Raw genomic sequence first — 16,427 nt, 5'->3', positions numbered from 1 at the left:
GGAGTTCAGCCTATAATGTACTGAAAGGAATTATATATATAACAGAATTCTATGCCAAGGCAATCACCCCTTACTGTGTCAGAGGACTGAAGAGACACATCTAGAAAAGGTTGAAACAGGGTGTCTGTTTTCTGGGCTCAGGGACACCAGGCACCTGTTGAGCCAGGGTTAGGAGCCATCTCAGAATGAGTGGAATTGAGTGGAAACACGTACACATCCAATAATGAGTGTTCTGGCCCCTTGCCCAGGTGGCTCCCAGAATACAGGTGGAGAAACTTATATTCTGCAGGAAGAAAATTGGAGGATTCCTCTCTGAGGGCCCTAATGAGGCCAGAAAAAAAGACAGAAACTAACATTTAGGGTACAGATAGCGAAAAGGCTGGGTTTCCACCCCATCTCCCCAGAGTGAGGGCTTCTCCTCAGAAATTCCCCATTTTCTACTCCTTTGTCCTTATATATGAATGGATGCACAACGGTCACCAAACATTTGAGGGGAGCTGCAACATGGAAGACAAAGTCAGACGACAACAAATAAGTTGAAAGGGACTTGGCATCAATGGACACAAGGAATGCCGACTGCAGCAGGAAAAACTATTTCCAAAAATATACTCAAAGACATAAAAGGAGATATTATCTATGAAATAAGAACAGTAAGCTATAAAAATAAAACACCTCGTGAATAAAGAGGAGGCCTTTAAAAGTAAATTACAATGACAGAAATTTAGAAAGCATATTAATAGAAGGTATGAAAAATAATTTTAGAAAGCTTTTCAGGAAATGGAAAACAAAAGTCAGAAATGGAAGCATGAAAGTTCAATCCAGATTGTCTAATACCCAAGTATTAGAAGTTTCAGAAAGAAAGGACAGAGAAAAAAGATGGAAAATATAATAAAGTTTCTTGAATATTAATTTCCACCTAGATAAATACTATCAAGTGTCCAGCCTATTAAATAAAAATAGTCTCATCAACTCATATAATTTTGAAATTATTTGGAAATATACACTAGGAGGAAAAAAGATAGTAGAACTTTCCGGGGGAAAGAAAGGCCACATATAAAGGGATAAGGAATATAAATAGTAACTGACAACTCAAAAGGAACAGTGGAAGCTGGAAGACAATGAAGAAATTCCCTTAAAATCCTATGGAAAACTATTTATAACCTAGAGTTCTAATTCAGCCAAATTATTGTTCGAATGTGAGTATAGCATAAAGATATTTTCTGTTGGTACAAATACATTCACAGAATTTTAGGAAGCACCTAGAAGCTGTGTTTCACAAATACAAGAAATAAACCAAAAAAGAGGAAAACACAGGGTTCAGTGAACAGTGGCAGAGGCACAGGGAATTTCTGGATGAAGGTCCAAGGAAGACTCAAGAGGACAGTTGCCCATCAGGCCTTGATCCATCAGTCCACCTGGAACAGGAAGACTTCCTAAGATGAAAGAATTAAACAGACAGATTCCCTGATGCATTGAGAACGGCTTATAGTTCTGTGTAATCACAACTATGAGAAGTTTACAGAAAAATAAATGCAATGAATGTAAAATAACTAACTCCAAGGCAAGCAGAAATTTAGCAGAGATTTTTGACTCTCTGTGATTGAATGGTTTATGTGAACTCTGATCTCTTCTAGGGCCAAAGTCCTGAGTTATGAATCCATCAGAATCCTGTGAAAGATGCAGATTCGGATAGAAAGATACTAGATTCCCAGAAATTGCCTAGATTTCAAGTATGATGACTTCATTCAGGAGGCAGGAAAGCGCAGAGGTAAAGGGACCTGGTCGGTCCTTTGATTAAAAATGGAAAGGAGGACCACTTATGCTGGTAGAAGGCTAGGAGCTGTTAAACATATATGCTTCTGATTTGTGAACAGAGTGACTATAAACTAAGAACCGTCTATATCTGTTTAACAAATGTCTTCTCAAGTCTCCCTGATCAACCTTATAAAATAACCAACCCCATCATTCCCCGTGCCTCTTATTCTGCTTTATCTCGACTGATATGCTTCCCTCCACCTGATACAGGATACGCTTCCTTTATATTTGTCTATGTTCCTCCACACCGATTAGTATGTGGCACCTAGAGTAGCTGGCACCTAGAGTAGCACTTAGCACAAGAGATGTGCTTAATAAACAGTTGTTAAATAAAGAATATAAAATTTCACTCCACATTAGACTTGAATGTATACTTAATAAATTATTACCTAAAAATTACATATTTGATTTTCATTTCTATAGCACTATTTTTTTTTGCCTCTAAACCAGAAGTAGAAATGTCAAATTGCAAATTGACATAATTTGAGCAGCCCTGTGACATGAAAGAAAGCCATTCCCTTCAATATCTCACTGGGTTCTACTATCATGAAATGTTTTCCCTTCTAATTAAGACAGTTTTGTGTTTACACATGAAAATGCTAAGGCTTTACTCAAAACTACGAAATTCTATTACAAATGAAAGTCATTTTATAAATGACATCAAAGGGCAAAAAAAATTTTAAGAACAATAATTATCCTATCTTCTTCTTACATCAGATTTGTATATTAAATATTATTATTATATTTATGAAGTCCTAGCTTTTGCCTTAAAGACCAAACTAAGAAAACAGACAAATAAATTTCATCAAAAAGCATTTTGAATTGATGTTGGGGAAAAGATAATGCTCACGATAGCACAAATCTGATGATTTAACTAATGTGGCATCAGGCCAACTTGCATGTTTTTTGAGGAGGGCGTTTCTTTTTGAAGTAATTTTTACCCCCAGACCCTGGATTATATCAAGAGTAGAAAGGCCAGGTCAGAATGCATGCAAACTTGGGGTGCACATTTGATTATGAACGTGAGATTGGTTGACTTAAGCAATTCTGCTTTAATATTTCACTAATTAGGTAGGGGACAGCTCTGATTGTGATGAGATTGTCCCACTCTAGTTCAGATTTCCTAGGAGACATGTTAATTAAAGCAATTCTCCTTCCTCATGAACTGAAACTTTACAGAGACGAAGCATACCTCCCCCACCCTCATCCTGTCACACACACAACTCTGTACCTCCCCCCTTGAGAAAAGAGTGACAGCGAAAAATAAGTGGCAGAAATAACAGTGCAAGCCTGGTAAGGTTGTCTGAACATTTTTAGAAAATTCCAAACAGTACAGACACAATAAATCACCAATGGCTCAGAAAGACATGACAGATCTTGCTATAACCACAGGGAGAGAAATACCATCAAACAAAAACTTTCTCAATGTAAATATATAAAACCATGCACAAATGTATGAGCTGAAATACCATATGGCAGCAAGTAGAAGAATTAAAACTAGATACATATCATCCCTTACATGTCTACTCAGACCATTGTTCAAGATAAGAAGCTGTAGTGAACGTTCATGAAGCACAGTAACAAACATTAAAGAAAAACATATGACAATGGGTAGGGAGTGTAATATAGATAAGGGCTCCTTGTTATCCACTCCTCTATGTCAGGGGCCATGTCATGGGAAAACCATAGAATCAGAGTAGACAGGAAGATCTATTCTCTCTCTCTTTCACTCTCCCCTTTTCCACCGTTATCGTCAACACACTCACAGAAATACACTTACACACCTGAGGTGTTAGGATTTCACAAATGGAGAGTGAACAGCAAAGCAAGAAGAACTCAGACTCTGTCATGAGACTGACTAGGCTTGAATCTCATTTCTGTGACTTCTTATCTGTAATGTCTTAAACAGTTTCTAACCACGCTCCCTTCTATTTAAAATGTAAATAGTAATATGAACTTTGCAATTTTTGAGGAAATGAAATCATTTAAAGTTCTCTACATTAATTTTATTGTCCTTAAAACAATGCTTACTAAATAGTAGCCCTTTCTACTATCAGCATAAATCAAAAAAGCACACCTCCCTCTGTCCACTCAGTGTATTTTGGGAATGAGGAGATACACAGAATAAGCAAAAAAGAGGAGATCAGAAAATTCCATATATACTTATTAAACAATCTAAAGGAAATGTCTTTTTTATTGAGCTAAAAATACTTATTGTCAAATGCATGCCAGAAATTATCTCTATTTGTCAAATCCCTAAACTTACGTAACAAAATTATCATAACAGAAGAGATGCTTACAGGATTAGTCATAACTTGAATTAGTTTATTGTATTTATCAACTATATGTACTGGATGGATGTCCATTTAGTTGCATAATTAGGGAGAGAAAGGAGGGGGAGAGAATTTTCTATTTAGGGATCTTAAAGCCAAGGCAGCAACAATTATTAATCTTTGATATGTATCCCTGAGTCCCTAAGAACATATCCGATTATTAAAAATGAACATGTACAGCCTATGGTATAGTCATAAGGGAGGCTGAATGGTTAAGGCTCAGAAAAGGACCTCTAAAAAATCGTTTTGTTGGAGGTTGTACACAAAAGAAAAGGAATACAGAAGGGACCAGGGCCTCACTACCAATTTTTCCAGGAATGAGATTTGTATAGATTTTCCTGAAGATCTCTGTCTTAGTCATCTCAGGCTGCTATAACAAAAATACCATAGATGGTATGGCTTAAACAACAAACATTTAATTCTCAGGGAAGTCCAAGATCAAAGCACTGGCAGATGCAGGGTCCTGGTCTGCAGACACTGTCCTCTTGTGTTTTCATGTGGCAGAGAGAAAGCACTCTGGTATCTTAACCCCTCCTGAGGGCACTATGAGGGTTCTACCTTCAAGACTTAATGACTTCTCAAACACCATCATACTGGGGATTTAGACTTCAACATAGAATTTTGGGGGGACATCAGTATTCAGTCTGTAGCAATCTCTATTAGTCTTCTAGTCATTTACTGAAATCTCAATACCCTGTAATGGATTTTGAACTGTTCCAGTTCTAGAACTGTCATGGGATAGAGGCACACTCACAACAAACAACTTTTGAAGAAAATCCAAGAAGACTTATGTGATAGATCATTGGAATTCAACTTAGAAAACATAGTTCTACTCTTCACTAGATTTCTGCTGCGAATTGTAGAATAAATACCTCAATCTTCCTAAACCCGCTTTATTTGCTTAATAAATAAAAATTAATGGTCCTCATATTCTTGCTGCAAAGTCATGAGCATGAATAGAACAGTTTTATAAGGAGGCTTTAATAAATCAGTGGGAATGAAGATGGATGGAAGAACGAGAACACAGCCCTGGTTGTTACTGCTGTCCCACCTACAAGGGACTGGATGTGTGATACTCAGGTCACAGACCACTCCTAAACTGCAGGCTCTGAGAAGAGGGGTACATACCAGCTCTTTAATGCTCTGCATGAAAACCAGGGTAAGAGTTCAAGGCCATTATACAAATTGACACATGAGAGAAGAGCTGGTTTTACACGGAATGTTGTGGGGCATCATGGGTTACTTAAAATGGGAATCCGAATGGGTAGATTTTCTTGGCATGCCCCTAAATAAGAGGTGTGGGAGGCTCCTATTGTCCAATTCTTCCAGAAACTAGGATGAACCAGGATTCAAAGGAATGCCTTGATAGAAAGACTGAGAGGTTTCTTATTTCATGTAAACCAATGTTACCATCCCTGCTGTTTGCTAGGATCAGCGAGCCACACAAGTGTATCTGTTCCTGTGTTAACCTCTCACTGGAAAAGTCTCATGACTCCAATTCAAATTCACTTAGGTGCCTAGAAAGAGATATTACTTGTTATAAAGCCACACCAAGTTTATTTCCAGCCTGAACATGTCGTTTCCTAAAACCAGGGCCCCATGTTTGGGATATTTTTCGATTAAAAAATGGCAAAGATTAAAGAAATACAGACTTGATGCTGCAATATTTGAAATTATACAGACATGATTTTTACAGAAGCTTGTTGTCAATGTATAGTAAATTCAACTTTCTAAATGCCCTAGGCTGACCTCATTTCCAAGTATCTTTGGGGAAAGTGTATCTACTCCTGTACTCTTCTGCTCCCCTGGTTCAGGGTTGAGGAATACATGCACTGTCTCCTTGGAAGCCCATTAGAAGACAGGCCTCCCCTGTGTCTGGCCTTCCTCAGCGATTAGGGATGGGCTAGGTAAGTGGGGATAATAACTATGATGTTGAAACACCCTGCAAGTATGAGTTTTCTATAATAGAGACATATTTGCTTCTGGATTAGGGAGATTGTGACTGTTCAGCTTAGAGAATTTTCCAAAAGGGCTTTTATAATAAGGTAAAGAAAAAAATGAGTGGACAACATAAAGTTGGGCTTCCAAAAGTGTCTAGTGATGTTTTGGGGACACATAGTGAATAAAATGTGAAATCCCATTATGGAGTTTTAGAACTGGTTAAGAGATGGAAAATAAAAAACAGAAATCAATGGTCATTCCTTAGGCTCAGACAAAGTTAATAGTTAGTGCCCTAAGACTCTAATTTTAGTTAATCCTCTGGTGCTGATTTTCTTCAATATAGTTATTAACAACATGGAACTGCCAAATGTGCTGATAGAAAATAATTACACAGTCTGTCAAGGCTGGGAGAAATTGTGAGGAAGGCAGAAATAAGTCACAAAGATGGCCAAGGAAAGAAATTCAGCTTAGATAAGGAAAAATGATGCTGCCCTGAAAATCATTTCCAATAATCTTCCCCAAATCCGTTAAAGTGACTATGAGATGTTAGAGAGATGTCACTGCAGGTAGCAAAAGCACAATCCACCTTGATTCTAAGGACCAAGTTCAGTTTTAGACAGGTCAGTTTAAACAAGACACAGCAAAATTCAGAATTAGCCTGAAAAGTACCATGTTTCCCCGAAAATAAGACTTAGCTGGACAATCAGCTCTAATGCATCTTTTGGAGCAAAATTAATATAAGATCTAGTCTTATTTTACTGTAATATAAGACCGGGTCTTATATAACATAACATAACATAACATAACATAACATAACATAACATAACATAACATAACAATAAACACAATGTAATGTAATATAATACCTGAATTTTATATTAATTTTTGATCCACAAGACGCATTAGAGTTGATGGTCCATCTAGGTCTTATTTTCGGGGAAACACGGTAATAAGAGAAAAAGGCCTGGACGTGCTATTCTGGAGAGAGATATGAACACACAGTAAGAACAACATGCTTTACCTTCACTCCAAGAACTGGAGTGAGTAATTGGAAAGGATTGCTATATCTTAGCTGTGCCTTGGACAATTCATGAGTCATCATTATAAGTATAGCTATTCTGAAATATTATCTGCCTAAACGGTACCCTCAAAATCAGTTGATTAATTCAAAGCTCCTCGATTAGTAATCAGTATAAGACTCTTATTTATTAGGTTGGTGCAAAAGTAATTGCAGTTCAAAAGGTTAAAAAAATGCAAAAAACCACAATTACTTTTGCACCAACCTAATATTAATAACCAGTCACCGACAGAAAAGGAAAGGATTAAAAGCTAACCAATGCAGACTTTGTCCTGTGTTCTCATCTCATCATTCCTGAACTTACACACTTCCAGTGACTCACAGGATCTGTCACAAAGGACCAAATTCAAGCACTCTGTTTCCTACTGGCCAAATACTGTCTAATTCCTTTAAAATTGAGCTTTGACCCTCTGACTTGCAAGTTAAGAGGACTGGGCCATGTTTTTGTTTTCAGAAAAGAGAGAGAAAACAAAGACTACAGATACATAGTAGATATTTGGCTGGGGCCTTTGCAGTACATTTGTAGGGCCCCTGGAGTCACTAGTATTTTTGTGGGCTTGAGATGATCCCACCACAGGAACTGCAGGATGGCCTCCCCCAGCAGAGGTGCATTTGTGAATTGTCTTTTCATTCCCAACCAGCCAGATGATGTGTATTCTGAGAACACAACCTTGGCTATTTTTGAGTAAATCCAATTCAGGTATTACAAAGAGAATAAGGTGCCACAAAAGCAATTGTCATCCTAAGATGCCTATCTTCTTGAAACATTTTCAAAAAGCAACTTTACACTAAAACATCTGTCATGGGGAGGCATTTATAAGATGCCAAATTAAGATAATGCTGCCTCTTTCTTTTCCCTTATATAAATCAAAAACAAGGAGCTGAGAGGGACCAAAAATGTATATATTTTTTTAAATATTTGCCAAATGCAATGAAAATTGCACTGGATAGAGGGAGGGAGGGAGGACATCAGAAAGGCTGTGCCCTCCTATAGAGCTAAAAAGACTTTTCCAAAATAGTCTGCAAAAGCAGTTGTCCAGGGTTGGCCAAGGGTGGGATCCCTGATAAATTACCACACACTTAAGATTGCAGCCGGAAGGGCTATAGCTGGAAAGTGGAGGAACCATAAGGAAGCCCGCCTTTGCATGGATTTGAAATCACTGCCTGGCCCGGGAGATCCCCATGTCTGAAACTGGAGTAATGTGACTGCATTAGTCTGCTCAGCTATCCTAACAAAAGACCACAGAATGGGTGGCTTAAACAACAGAAATATATTGTCTCACAGTTCCGGAAACTCTAAGTCCAAGATAAAGCTATCAGCAGAATCAGTCCCTTCTGAAAGTGCTAGTGAAGGATCTGTCCTATGCTTGTCTCCTACTTTCTGGTGTTCGTTGGTAATCCTTGGAGTTCCTTGGCTTGTGGAGTCATCACTCCAATCTCTACCTCTATATTCATATAGTGTTCTCCTCTATCTGTGTTTGTCTCTGTGTCTCTTCCCTTCTTCTTATAAGGACACTTCTTATAAAGACCCATCCTGTTCTTCTGTGACCTCATCTTAACTAATTACATCCCAATGACCCTATTTCCAAAGAGGTCGTGTGCTGAGGTTCCAGGAAGGACATGAATTTGGGGGGAACACTATTCAACCCAATACCATGCAGGTACCCTTAGGCTTCTGAAAAAAACAATAAAAAATGGAGGAAAATATTATCATCCTATATCTCATACTGAAAAAAAAGCGATGGTCCAGTAATAATTGATACAGATCAAAATTATTGAAGCAGGTATTTATGTCTTATTAATCTCTTTATTTCCCTTGCTTTTTCAAATAAATAGATGTTTGATTAACATTTATTGAATTAAATCTTATCAGATTAAATTAAATTAAAAATAAAACTATTGTGTTCCTAGGCTTCAAATAAAAGAAAATAAATACAAACCTTTTTTAATGTACCCAAGCTAAATAAATAAATAAAATAATCAGGCATCCATGAGTAACAAAAATTAGCCTCAGGTTCCTCTATAGAAGCATTCAGAAAAAGGCATATAAGTTTACAGGGAAAGAAAGTATGACTCAAGAATGTATGCCTCATTACATTATTACTTAAAAAGAAAGTCAAGGGGAAGGTCGGATAGCTCAGTTGGTTAGAGAAAGAGCTCTCAACAACAAGGTTGCTGGTTCAATTCTCACATGGGATGGTGGGCTGTGCCCCCTCCAACTAAAGACTGAAAATGGCGACTGGACTTGGAGCTGAGCTGCGCCCTCCACAACTAGATTGAAGGACAACGACTTGGAGCTGATGGGCCCTGGAGAAACATACTGTTCCCCAATATTTCCCAATAAAATATATTTTTTAAAAAAGTCAAATAACAGAAAATATAAAACCCATAATGCTTAAAAAGAAAAACCTAACTGAGAAGTGGAATACGGTTGAGCAAAATTAAGTAGAGTTAAATATTTCTACTTGTTAATCCCTCTGAATTCACTCCTAAGCATGTACTGTAAGGAAACCCTTACACATGTAGACAGAGAGCAGCTTACAAATGTTCAAGGAAGCTTTGTTTATACAGGCCCCATATTGAAAACAACCTAAATATTTATCTATAGGAGATCGTGTTAAATTCCAGGAACTGACTAACTGTTTTCTTTTAAAGAGCCAGACAGTAAATGTTTTCAACTTTACAGGTCATATTGGCCTATGCCTCAACTACTCAACTCTGTTGTTATAAAAAGCAGGCATAAACCATTCATAAATGAACGGGCATGGCCATTTTCCAATAAAACTTTATTGACAATATCAGGTGGTAGGCTAGATTTTACGAACCCCTTGTGTATAATGATATAACCAAAAAGAAAAGTGCACAAAAAATAAATTGGAAGAATGCAAACTAAAAAACAATTAAGCCAGTGAATTTCTTTAAAATTGAGATGAAGATATTAGTTCCAAACAATTGGCTACTGTGAAAAGACGTATAGCCATGAATTTTCCTGTAGGCTGAACCCAAAGACAATACGCACACTACTGAAGGAAATACCAAAATAACACTTAAAGCAATACACCCACCAGAAATATAACTTTTGATTTCCCAAATATTGTACATCCTCCATAAAAATATATTTCTTTGTTTTTTCTAAGGAAATAACTTTCCACTTGGGAACATAATTTTAAACTAAAATAATTTATTTTCTAAAAACATTTGAATACATCTTAAAACAAATACTTAAAGGGAATAGAATTTTAATTGAAAAAAATGTCAGCAATTTCCCTATGGTATTAGAAAATAAGCTCCTCAGTATTTTCTCTCAGTGGCCTTACCACACAAAGTCCATCTCTTGCTAATTCTCTAATGGACCTTCCACTTGTTCAATTCCCAGCCACTGAAACCACCGGGAAGTATGGGAAGAGTTGGGGGAGGAATCTCACATTTATTAACTCCTGGAAAATTAGATTCAAAATTTTATGCAAGAGTAAGTATTTACTTCGTACCCGTCTGCTGTTCCGTCAGTCAGTGGCTGAGAATGAGTAATACATAACTTTACAAATGGTGAAGGAAGTATGTGGAGAAGTGTTTGGTGACCAGCAATGAAGGAGGAGGTGAAGAAATTACTTTGTGGCAGATCCAGGATTCACATCCAAGTTGGTCAATCCCAAAAATGAGTGTTTAATACATAAGTAATTAAAGTTTACCATATTTTAGAAGGCTGGAGGAAGTTCTTTATAAGAACTTGGCTTCAGGACATGAAAATATAACAGCTATATATTTCCTGGGCTGCAAAGGAAGGGACTGGATGATTCGAGAACAATCAACCATCACTTAATGACTATTTACTGTGAGTGAAGCACCATATTAAATTCTGGGCAGAAACAGAGCAAATCCAAGAGAAAAGGATTGATAATCAAGCACATTGCACACTTATCAGTTGTGATCACTAAATATTTGTTGAATTCATGGATAAATAAGTGAATGCCCAGGTCAATATTGTGACCCTGAGCCTTAAGTTTATTAGACTATTAACTGGTCTATACGGTGGAATCACGACAGCCATTGTGGAAGAAGCAAGCTGCACAGCACTTACTGAAGGAGCTCTCCTCCCCTGCCCCCACACACCAGTAAACTGCTCATTGACTTCCCTAGACATGAGTCCTGCCCTAGACTTGGCAAACTGCCTTTTCTGCCCAACCCACAGAATTGAGCATCTAAAGTGAAGTGGAAAATAAGGGCTGAAATAAAGCCACATTTGGGCACAAAACTTAAGAGACCGAAAAGAAGAGAGAAGTGCAAGCACAATGAGAGAGTATGAAATACAAAGCGTCAGCAGACAGAGGGAAAACAGTGGGCGACAACCTATCCCCTGAACAAACTCCAGGGGTGCCACACTTCTCACTCGCCTGCTCCTTCTCTCCCTCTCTGCTAGACTAATAAGAAAAAGGAGACACACCTCAAATCTTTGAAATGTGTTTGGGTGGGATTAGTTTCCATCGCTGAAAGACACACTTTGTACTAATGCTCTAGCACTATCAGGGGAAAGATAGGACATACGTTTATTCCTCACCACTTTGATGGCCTTAGTGGCAATCTTTTTTTTTTTTTTTTCCTACAAAATAGAACCTCAACCGAGAGAGCAAGCAAATGATGCTTCCTCATTCAGAGCAAGAAAGATGCTCTGAGGGTAAGTTGGAAGTGTTCAAGGTTGTCGGGGAAATGTATTCATCCTGGAAGGGCATTCCATTGTCAAGTGTTGGCCAGGAAGGAGAGAAATAAAATGAGATGGAAAAGGAGAAAAGAGAAGGTAGAGTTCCACTGTGGGGTAGGTTCTGTGAGATGGAAGTGAGTGTTCATTTCCCTCTCCAGAAGATTCAGCAGCAAAGCCTTCTGATAATTCTGTGGCCCAGTGCTGACAGCCCTTGGCATATTTTCAGCATGAGGTACATTAACAAATAAGGAAAAGCATCCCCCTGGGCCCCTAATAACATTTATTTCATGCATCATTTCCTCAGAGGAATAGTAGGCAGTGTATTTTTTATTCCTGGTGTGTCCTGTCTAAGAAATAATGGCCAAGCTCACCTGTTTACTCCTGTGTATTTTATAACCTTTCTTAAGCTTTGTTTGTCTTTCTGCAGCCCTTCTTCGTCTTTCTATGCACTCCACATGAAGGGGGTCTAAATAAAAGGGATAGGAATGCTAATATGCAAGCTAAATTTACTGAATCTGTGGTGTCTTAGATAAGACATCTCAAATCTTTTATGGAAGGAGGCAGCAGAGTAAGAATCCAGAATAACTAAATCAAATGTTTGATGCAATGTAAACTAAACTAAGCATAAATTAGAGTGATTCCCAAGCTTTTATTAGTTCTATCAGTACTAAGCACCCACCAGGCCCACCTGGTTTCTCTGTTGGACAGAGTGAGCCTGCGTCTAAAAGTGCTCCTTGGCTGGCTGGGTGCACGACTGTTACACTGATAACAGACACTGATAATAGACTTTTTAGTGTAATAGATATTACACTGATAATAGACTGATAACAGACTGTTATCCCTACAAGCCCCTATTCTGGATTTACTCTGGAAATAAAACGAAAAAGTTGATCTTTCCACATAATCTCAAGGACCCCATTCTCCAACCCTCAGCCCTCTTGAAAAAAGAAGCCTCCACCAAGTACCCAGCCAGAGAGGGCAGTGGATGGGCCCTGCCCAGACCCAGAATAGACCTCACTCTGCTCTGTCTGATCCTTGTGCACAGAAATGACCAAGCTGAGTGCGGCATAATGCTCCAGGCTGCATAGCCTTGAGCTACAATAATGGCAAAAAAACCACAGTTGTGATAAAATGTTAAATGTAAAACAGAATATGGAACTGTGTCTACATTACAGTTATAACCACATAAAAATGTATTCATTTGGTAAGAGAACAGAGAACATGAAGAAATGAAAATGGCCATTTATTGCAATGGTGAATCACAGGCCAAGCTTTTCTTTCATTTCAATTTTCATTAACATATTAGGCTCTTTGTGTGACATGGAAAATAAATGAAATGTGTGATCATGTCAAGTTGCATACTAAAGTTAGCACTGTCGTAAGCTGAACGTGCAGGTCAATTGCCTCAAATCTACAAAAATGCTGAAAATACAAGCAGCTCATCACCATGACACCAGTCCTGCAACGCTGGCTACAGAGATAACTGACTTTAAACCCTCTCACTTCTGTTATTCACTCATACTGTCCCATCTGGCAACTTGAAGGGTTTGTATACACTTCTTAACCGTCTGAGGAATAAGACGGCCAAATGACTTTATCCTCAAATTGATAACAGAACAAAGACATTTGGCTTCTGCTGCCTTTTGAACCCACCCAGACAAATGTCAAGCCTTTTGCCAGTGAGTGTGTGGGTATCAGGCCATATCTTCATCACTGATTAACTGCCCAGGTTTATTCAATTTAAAGTTCTAGACACACGACTTGAAGTTAGTTCAAAATATGCTTGACTAGTTTACAATGTGTTCAGAATGTCACCAGGAACTTCAGGGGATCCAAAAGAAAGCAAAGGAAAAAGGTCCCTGCCCTTAGCAATACCAACTAGAGAGGCCTGTAGTTGGGTGTGAGGGATGGAACTCATAGAAGATTCGAAGGGAGTGAGCTATGTTATACAAGTGCCTTGTTCCCCACATTACATCTGTGTAAACTGTGTCACTTTTGTAACTTAACAACCATTCTCTTTATTCATCATTTTTAAGGACTGCAGACCAATGCTGTAAATCATTAGCTGGGCATATATTGTATGGTAAGGGGTGGCGGGAGGGGAAGGGATAGAGATGGGGAGGAAAACAGATGGCAGAATCATCTTTATAAAAAAGGGAAAATAAGTAAAGCAGAAGGTGAGTAATTAGGCTGAGAAAGAATTTGTGTAAAGACAGTTCCAGAAAGATTTACAGCAGTAATCCCCAATTCCTTTCACCACCGAGGGCCACCTTTATTACTTTTCTCAGTGGGATGCACATTTTCACAAATTTTTATCTACTAACCACACAACATTTATTGCTTGCTGATTAATTTGCTTCATCATTTGTGTTCATTGACAACATGCAGAATTGCCAATTGGAGCTTTTAATCATCACAAACTAACATATTAGTAAAACTGATTTAAAATGATTCCCTCCCACCAAAATGGTGGCTTCATGGTTAGTCATGACAGCCTTCCTGCAGAGAACCATTATTATTTTTTTTAAGTATTTATTTCCTTCTTTCAGTTACAGATGACATTCAATATTCTTTTATATTACTTTTAGGTGTACAGAATAGTGGCTAGACATTTATATAATTTATGCTGTGATCCCCCCGATTAGGCTAGTACCCACCTGGCACTATACATAGTTGTTTCAACATTATCGACTGTATTCTCTATGCTGTCTCCTTCACATCCCTGTGACTGTTTTGTAACTGCCAATTTGTACCTCTTAATCTCTTTGCCTTTGTCACCCAGCTCTTCAACACCCCTCCCCTCTGCAACCATCTGTTTATTCCCTGTATTTATGAGTCTGTTTCTCTTTGGTTTATTCATTTATTTTGAGAACCATTACTTTTCGAAACATTGAAAATAGCTCAAAAGTCCAGTTATTATCTCACAATGCCAAGGGACCACAGGTTAAGAAACTATTCTGGTAAGATCTGGAACAGCCAAGAATACCAGAGAGCATGGAGAACAGACCCAGCCCGAAGGCAGCTGGGCTTGAACATGGTAAACTTGCTCAGAGTAAGATGCTTTTGAGTCCCCTGGACAACCTCACAGTCACCGGGGGCCATCGACTGATGGCCAGGAGACTGAGGGAATCTGGGGAGAGGCAGATGGCCTCCCCATGTGTACGTGAATTCCATTTCCCAATTGCTGTCCAAATTTATCTTTCATAACCTTTCCGGGTGTTACTTGGCTAAGCGTATGTTTTTTTAAGAATTGTGTTGTTTGTTTTGGTTTTAAAGAAACAGTGATTTGTTAGTATTTTTCTGGAGACCTAAGATGTGTATTAATAAGACTGCCATTATTAACTTCAAGTCTAGACTCTCTGTGCTTCTACTCTGGGCTCAATTATACCCTGTGTATTACAAAGGGATAAAAAGTAAGAAGAAAAAGTTTATGTCTTTCCACCTCACAATAGTTTCACAAGTTAAAATCTAATTTAAGTGCAGAATTTGACATGAACAAGAATGAAGAGAAAACTGTGCCCTTCAGGGGACTGTCATGGGCCAGCAGTGTGTGTGTGTGGGCAACACGGTTAGAGGGGAGAAGCCAGACCTCTAGGCAAAGCCTGTGGGTATGGAAGGTTCCAGGACAAGAACTGGGGTTTAATCTATAATGAAATCACCACCGTAGCAGCCATTTCCCAAGGAGTAGTAACCCAGAAAAAGCTAAAGGAGAAGCCCTCTGGTAAAAGACTAGCATTCTTTTACTTTGTTGAACCCAGCACCTCCCAAGGTAATTTAACCACAGAAATCTTCTTCTGTGAAATATGTATTAAAACCCCTCACATCCTCTTTACTCAGTGGAAACAGTGAGCACAGGGTGTAGAATGTGGAAAATCCTCCTGCTCTCACTAAGTGGCAATTCAAATCGGAAACCAGAAGTACTGATGTGGAAACTCACAGAAATCACAGAAGGATATATGAACTCTCAAGAAAAGAATTAGAAGAGAAGTCAGGTGAGATCAGGAGCTTCCTTTCTCATGTTATTTGGATATCCTAAAGAGAGAGAGAAAGGAGGGAGAGGGAAGGAAAACAAGGCAGACAAGGAACTGTCAGAGAGAATATATCACACTCCTGGGACTGCTGTAACAAATGATCACAAACTGGCTTAAACCCACAGAAGTGTGTTCTCCCACAGTTCTGAAGGCCAAAAGCCCCAAACCAGTATTACTGGACTGAAACCAAGGTGTCAGCAGGGCCACATTTCTCTCTGGAAGCTGTAAGAATCCATTCCTTGCCTCTCTCAGGTTGTGATGGCTGCTGGCATTCCTTCATCTGTGGGAGCATCACTCCACTCTCAAGACCAGTATCTTCAATTCTCTCTCTGCTCTGTCTTCTCCTCTTTTCTCTGGGTCAAATCTCCCTCCACCTCTCTTATAAGGACACTTATGATTGTATTTTAGGGCTCATCTGGATAATCCAGGAAAATCTCTCCATCTCAAGATCCTTAACTTAATCTCATCAGCAAAAATCCTTTTTTTTGTTTTTTTATTTTTTACTTTATATTATTATTATTTGCCATATAAGA

Source organism: Rhinolophus hipposideros, assembly GCF_964194185.1.
Source record: "Rhinolophus hipposideros genome assembly, chromosome: 3".
Taxonomy (NCBI): domain Eukaryota; kingdom Metazoa; phylum Chordata; class Mammalia; order Chiroptera; family Rhinolophidae; genus Rhinolophus; species Rhinolophus hipposideros.
The sequence above is the reverse complement of the archived record's forward strand: the minus strand, read 5'-3'. Positions refer to the sequence as shown.